This window comes from Dipodomys ordii, unplaced genomic scaffold (genome assembly GCF_000151885.1).
Source record: "Dipodomys ordii isolate 6190 unplaced genomic scaffold, Dord_2.0 Scaffold3, whole genome shotgun sequence".
In the NCBI taxonomy this organism is placed as follows: domain Eukaryota; kingdom Metazoa; phylum Chordata; class Mammalia; order Rodentia; family Heteromyidae; genus Dipodomys; species Dipodomys ordii.
The window spans coordinates 4078138-4085738 of record NW_012267219.1 but is presented as its reverse complement, the minus strand read 5'-3'; the positions used below and the strand labels follow the sequence as shown (position 1 = coordinate 4085738).

Sequence of the window (7601 nt, the reverse complement as noted above, 5' to 3'; positions counted from 1 at the left end):
GCATTCCCTTCCTCCTTTTTTTTCATTCAACTATCCCCAACCCTTGATCCCATCCCTCTTTTAAATGTCAATATTTGTGTGTGTATGTGTGCTGGTTCTAGGGCTTAAACTCAGGGCTTGAGCTTCTTTGGCTCAAGGCCAACTCTTTACCACTTGAGCCACAGTTCCACTTCCCAGTCTTTTCTGAGTTTGTTGGAGGTAAGAGTCTCAAAACAAAGTCAGGCGCCAGTGGCTCAAGCCTGTAATCCTAGCTACTCAGGAGGCTGAGATCTGAGGATTGAGGTTCAAAGCCAGCCGGAGCAGGAACATCTGTGAGACTCTTATCTCTAATTAACCACCAAAAAATTGGAAGTGGTGCTGTGGCTCAAGGGGTAGAGTGCTTGCCTTGAGCTGAATTGCTGAGGGACAGCACCTAGGCCCAGAGTTCAAGTCCCACAATCAACAACAACAACAAAAAGTCTCATAAACTTTCCTGCCCCAGCTGGCTTCGAATGACAATCCTCAGATCTCAGCCTCCTGAGTAGCTAGGATGATGGGTTTGAGCCCCAGTATCCAGTTGGAGTACCAATTTCCTGATGTTTATTTTGTTGGACCTAGACTGTGAGTTAGCCTTTCTCAGGAATTACTCTTTGAGTTCTTCCCTGAACCTACCATATTTCAGGTAATACATTTGTGCACACTTGGATACCATCCCCAAAATGTTTCCTTATGCATTTGTAAATTAATGTTACCTTCCACATAGGAGAGAAAACATGCATCCTTTGTCTCTCTAGGCCTGACTTACTTCACTGAACATGATTTTTTTTCCAGATTCTTCCTATATTCTTTCCAACGGATGAGTAAAATCCCATCCTGTATCTGGACCATAGTTTCTTGATTCATCCATCCAATGAGGGGCATCTGGGCTGATTCTATATCCTGGCTCTGGTAAACAATGCACTGCATTTTCACCTTGGTGGATAGACAGAGACAATGACAATGACTATGTTCAGAGTGTTACATCAAACAAATGGTATTGGCTTTGACAAAGGCTTTGGCCTCTGTTAGATTTCTGACATTTTTCAAGTTTAACAATATAGTCTACCTAGAGCACCTTTAGCAAGTCACAAGTGGACCAAGCACGCCATCGAAGTAGAGTGTTTATCCAACATAGCTTTGGCTAATGCTAAGGAGAATTGCTACAGATCCTTTAGACCTGTTTGCATTGCTGGACAGAATAGGATTTTCTACTTTGGAGTGAAAGTAATGAGTTATTTCAATATTATTAAGGTCCTGACTTTACATTTCTAGCACCAGTTCTAGACAGGCTCCTCAAATTATCTTTTCATTCTTTTAATAAAGAAAGGAAAAATCTCACATCAAAATTTGCCTGGGATTTATGACACTCATCTACAAGCCAACATTGGTACAAGACTAGTGAACTATAATTAAAATGAGAAGCATTGTCAATAATTTTGGGATTCTAAATATAACTCCAATGAATGGGTATAGCAACAATAACTGTTGATCACAAGAATAGAGGAAAACATGCAAATAAAATCCACACTCAATGCTGGAAGCTTTAGTTGCTCATAGATTTTGAATATGCTACTAGGTGATGAGAAAACCATTTAGCTAAAACCTAATGCTTTGAACTGTCAGCAACGCAAATTTCTGACCACTGCAAACAGAGAGAAAGGCAATATGTAAGAATGGATATTCTCTACCCCCAAAGAGACAAATTGATGATTCCTAAATGTATGCTTTCTTGGCAGATTGATCCCCAAAGAGTTTTGATTCATAGGCTGTAGATTGCAGATAACAAGTATGAACTGACTATATCTATCTCCTCTTCCCACTTAGAGCATTGCGTTTCTACCCTGGCCTAACACTGGCTTTGTGCAACTTACTTTTGTATGGAATGATTACTCCTGGCATGAGAGAGTGGCTTGTTTTCTAAATTGGTAGATTTGGAATCGATGTTCAATGGTGTCTTCTGTCTTATTAATCTTTTGGGTCCTTTCAAATCGGAGACCTAACACAGAAATCAGAAATCCCAAAGGAAGGATCACTACCTCTTCCTGAGAGATGTAAGGCAGAAGAGAGTTGCTGATGAGGAGCAACTCAATGTAGGTATCTGGAATCCTTGTCTGAGTGTAAGTTGAATAACAAAACTCATTACAACATAAAATTTAAACTTCAAGCACTTAATTCCACAGGGGAAATAATTTGATATCAGACTTTATAATTCATTTGGACTTTAATATAATTTGACTTTCACTTGAAAGGAGATTTAATCTTTGAACTTCTGTGTTGCCTTGGGACTTTTATATTATTAGGGACCTTTATATTAAAAGTTGGAGTATTTCTCTATGGTATTGGCATCTTCCCACTACTCAAAAAATTATGTTCTTTCTCTCTCTCTCTTTTTCCTTGCCACTAAATCTCCTTGAAAAATTTCTGAAATTCTGTTGGAAAATGTAACTGGACATAATTTGGAAATAGAAGTAGAAGTGGAGGAACTTTGACTAGCTACTGGCATTAAAGTTGAAATGGTTAATGAAATGTGACTATGTGGATGTAGGAATTCTAAATGCAGACTCTATTGTGTCCTGGGACCACCAGGACAACCCAAAGGATGGGTTTTAAGTATTGGGGAAGCAACCTCATGAATTAAGAGTAAAACTTCCCTGATTACAGTTATCTGCTCCTTGTAGGGCTAAGCATGGTGATATTCTCATTTTCATGGGTTTAGAGAAAAGGAACTTTGAGGTGAATGCATATTCTTGCTCTTGAATCCTCCTGTGCAAACATAGGCTAGTCAGTTATCTCAGTTTCTCTCAAACTTTTTACTTGCTCCAGTCAGTAACTTCCTCTGAGTAATAGATATGATTGGTAAACAGGGAAGCTAAACCTCCTGTGTTCATCTCCCCTCTCTCTTCCTTCTAGATGGAGGAGTGAACCAAGCAGACCTGGGCATTTCAGACAGTTCTTAGGGGATGAATGCAACAAAGCTGTGGCAGGTTGAACAGATCAGAGTGGGAAGAAGGGCCATGCAAGCATTCACTTTGCTTTCTGGCAAAAGGGAGCCTCTTTCCAAGTGGTAGGAGAAATGAGAGTGCACAAAGAACTCAGCAGTGTTACTTTCAAGGAAATTCTTTCACATAGAAATGAAATACTTACATGTGACCCTCAATGATACATAGATACTCAACATACTCACAAGGTGGAGAAAAAATACCTTAAGAGTCTATACAGGCATTTATAATATTAGCACTAGGAGCTGGAGACTTATCATCAGACTTGGAAAAATCAGCTAGAAATTTTCAATCACACTAAATAAAAGAAGTACTATATCAATGTGAATTTCTTTTGAGTTCTTGCAGATGAAACTGAAAGGTCACTTGAATTATTACTTCATGCCTAATCTAACTACCCAAAGAATATTTTAAAATAATACGTTAGCTCTTTCTGCCTGATTGTATGGCAAATGAGTATTTTTTTCCATTGTTAAAATGGGGATGTCCCCAACAATTGTATCAGCAAATGCCATCTCAAGGTGAGATAGCCTCATCTATGTACTACACTTGTATTTGAACAAATAATTTGTGGGAAAAAATAGAATACAACAACGCTTAGCACATGAAGTAGAATGAAGTGGAGTGGAGTGGGGCAGAAGTTAGTGAAATTGCACTGAATTGGACTACACTGATCTGGACTGGATTTCAGAATAGCATCACAGTTGGCCTACTAAACATATAAGGAGAAGTTCCGGGAAGATGGCAAAGGAGAAGCTGGAGACTAAACAAGCTCTCTCATAGAAAGCAGTTTTAGTGTTCCAGTGAACAGTCCTAAGCCAGAGAATCACACCAAGTGTGCCATCACAGGACAGAGAGTTAGGCCAGAGAGGGAAAATCCAGGCAAGGAGACACATCTGAGCACTTGCCAGCAGTCACGGCTGCGGCGGCAGCGGCCATACCTGCCATACCTGCAACACAGTCCGGGACAAAGGTGCCAGACGAGGTGGGCGAGCAGAATCAACGCAACACCAGCAAGAACTGACAAGGAGCAGACATCTTCATCCTGTAGTTCGCAGACCAGAGACAACCCACGAACCAAGACTCCGGGGTGAGTAGCAGCCTGACATCCTCACTCCTCAGGGAGCAGAGGAGGGAAAGCCACCCCTACCCCCCCACTACCAGAGATCTCCATCTTTAAATCTGAAAAAGGCCTGGCTGAGCTGCTAGCCCCAACCTAGGCCTTGGAAGAAAACAAGAGTCATTTAGCAGGTCACAGGAACCTAAACTGACCTTCCAGGCTCAGATCCACCCAGGGAAAAGTCACCCAGCCCAGGCCGCCAGTCCCAGGAGTGGCTTTCTTCACTGGGTAAACAGAGCCAGAGGCTGCCCCTCCCTACAGCAGCCTTGACAATCAATGGAAATTCAGTAAACATAAACCCTGAGAATGGCTCCAGGCTGGGCTCTGTGAGTTTCTCAGAAGCTAGCTCCTCAGGGAAAAGCTGCTGTTTGCTGAAAGGCCTCAACTCTACCCAGAACCTAGCCTCAACACAGCATCTCCAAACTAGAGGAAACAGCTATCTCCCTCTTTTGTGATACTCAAAGCAGATCTCCTTCCCATTGAACTAGCCTGGGAGGAGGATCACAAAATCCTGGGTAATGCAGAGCATTTGTCTGCCTGCTCAAACAAACTGACTTAAGAAACCAACCAAGCCACAGGAAAATCAAACACCACATGCAGACCAGAGACTCCAACAAGAGGCTGGTTACGAAGATCCCCTGCAGTGACAGTGCCAGGCCATGGCTAGAGGAGAACGTGTTTGCCGGGCAGTCAAAGATCTATTCCTATATGAGCCCCAACAAATGCGCTGGAATGCGTTCCCCCCTTCAGGAAGAGAACTCAGTTGCACATCAGGAAGTCAAGTACCAGGGGAAACCATTAGCCGGAATCTACAAGAAGCGAGAAGAGAAAAGAAATGCTGGGAACACGATACGAAGCACCATGAAATCAGAGGAACAAAAGCTCAAAGATGCCAGGAGAAGTCCCCTGGCACCTTTTCCAAACCAAAAATCCGAAGCAGCAGAACCTCCAAAAACTCCACCCTCTTCCTGTGATCCTACCAATGCAGCTGTTGCCAAGCAAGCCCTGAAAAAGGCTCTCAAAGGCAAACCGGCTCCTCGGAAAAAAAAGTTCAAGGAAAAACACAACAGAATCGAAAACTCACAGACTTCTACCCAGTTCGAAAGAGCTCCAGGAAGAGCAAAGCTGAGCTGCAGTCGGAAGAAAGGAGACGGATAGAGGAGCTCATTGACAGCGGGAAGGAAGAGGGCATGAAGATCGACCTTACTGACGGCAAAGGCAGGGGTGTGATTGCCACCCCGCGGTTCTCCCGGGGAGACTTCGTGGTGGAGTACCGCGGGGACCTCATTGAGATCACTGACGCCAGGAAGAGAGAGGCGCTGTATGCTCAGGACCCCTCCACAGGCTGCTACATGTACTACTTCCAGTACCTGAGCAAAACCTACTGTGTGGACGCCACTCGGGAGACAAACCGCCTGGGGAGACTGATCAATCACAGCAAGTGTGGGAACTGCCAGACCAAACTGCACGACATGGCCGGCGTGCCTCACCTCATCCTCGTGGCCTCCGCGATATCGAGGCGGGGGAGGAGCTGCTGTACGACTACGGCGGCCGCAGCAAGGCCTCCATAGAGGCCTACCCGTGGCTCCAGCTACGACTACGGCGGCCGCAGCAAGGCCTCCATAGAGGCCTACCCGTGGCTCCAGCACTGACCGCACCGCCCTCCTGTGCAGGACTAAGTGCCCTCAAAGGGAAAGGATTTTTTTTTACACATTTAATCTTAGCAGATTACTTCAGATGTTTTTTTTTAAGTATATTAAGATGCCTTCTCACTGTAGTATTTAATATCTGTTTCCAGGTTCCTGAGTGGGCTTGAACAGATGGCCTTATATTACCAAAACGTTTATATTCTAGTTGTTTTGTACCCTTTTTGCATACAAGTGGAACGTTTGTGCTTCCCGTGCATGCGGTCCAGGACTCGGCACAGGTTTTAGAAGGAAGAGTCAGACATGAACTAGGAAGCTGAGCCAGCGTGCCCCACACCTGTCCTGGACAGGCAGGGCGCAGCGCCCCGGCCCGGCCTGGACGGCACGTCTCCAAGCTCTTGTTCTCTTTGTGTCTTGACCGGCACACATTGAAGTATGAATATTTTTTAAAAAGGTTTCGCAGTAGGCTAGTCTTCCCCTCTGCTTTCTTGAGCTTACCGACCCTGCTGGCTGCGAGCGTGGCCAGCCCAGATCGCTTCCCCCGAGGCCGCTGCTCCAGGCCTCGCCTGGAGCATCAGGGTGGAGGCCCGGGGAAGAGGCTCCGCTCCCCAGCCCTGGGCGGGCCTGCCTGACACGGGGCTCTTTATAGAAATGTGAACACTGAGTTTATTTAAAAAATAATAATAATAAAAATTTAAAAACAAAAGAAAATTTCAAAAACCCACAGGAAACAACTTAGGTGTATATAGGTCTTGCAGTGAGTGAAGTTTTTTGTTTCGTATGGGGTTTCTTTTTGCTTTTTGGTTTTGTTTTGTAGAAGAGAATGAGATGGTACTCTATTCTAATCAAAAATAAGTTTTGTAGTGGGACCAAAAATTATGTACCCGATGCCCCACCCACTTGTGCCAGGCGGAGTCCCCGCCCGCTCTGGAGGCCCTCTTCTGTCCGAACCCCTGGCTCCTGTGAACAAGCCATGAGCTGAAGCAGGACGGAGGGCCCTGGCCCCGGCCCCCACTGCCGCCATGGCCCAGGATCGAGGGTAAGCTCAGGTGTTGGCGGAGCGTGACAGCAGGTGGGGTACGCTGCCTCCTCCCTGGACGGGTAGGGCAGCTCCAGGCTGGGGCTCCTGCCAGCCCCGTGCCCAGAACAATGTGAATAGAGACAGGTATGAGGAGTGGCCCTTGTCCTATATCCCCCACCCTGGACCACACCACAGTGCTACCTAAGAAGTCTTCCCCAACCCCACTAGCCTGGCCAGTGGCCATCAGACTGGAGGAAGGTCCAACGAGGGTGTGTAAACGTGAGATGAAATGGCTTGGTTGTACCCATTTGTGGTTTAGCTTTGTACTTAAGCAAACAAAAAAGGAAATAAAACTTGAAATTATTTGTCATCATAAAAATGAAAAAAATTAAAATATTTATTGCCAGGCAAAAAAAAAAAAAGAGGCTGGTTACAGACACAAGAGAGATACAGGATCTTCACAACCCCCCCCCAAAAAAAAAAATCAAAGAACTCTTTTTTTGTACCTTTTATAAAAAAATTTTTTTCTAATACTTTTTTTTAGTTTTTAACTTCTAACTTTAAAAAATTTGTTTTCTATTAACTTTTTTTCTTCCTCTTATAATTTTTATTTTAGGGGTATATGTGTGTACTTTTTTTCTTTTTCTTTCTTTTTTTTTGGGGGGGGGTCCAGTTGTGGGGCCTAAACTCTGGGCCTGGGCACTGTCCCTCAGCTCTTCAGCTCAAGGCTAGCGTTCTACCACTTGAGCCACAGCGCCACTTCCGGCTTTTTCCTTTTTGCTTATGCGGTGCTGAGG

General features: G+C 44.7%; 1 pseudogene across 1 annotated transcript; it reads left to right on the top strand.

The window, feature by feature from the left end:
- The first annotated feature begins 3494 nt into the window (after positions 1 to 3494).
- LOC105987265 lies at positions 3495 to 5953 on the top strand (annotated as a pseudogene). The gene is made up of 2 exons (XR_001175150.1): positions 3495 to 3538; positions 4782 to 5953. The product of XR_001175150.1 is annotated as an N-lysine methyltransferase SETD8 pseudogene (transcript).
- The last annotated feature ends 1648 nt before the right edge of the window (positions 5954 to 7601 follow it).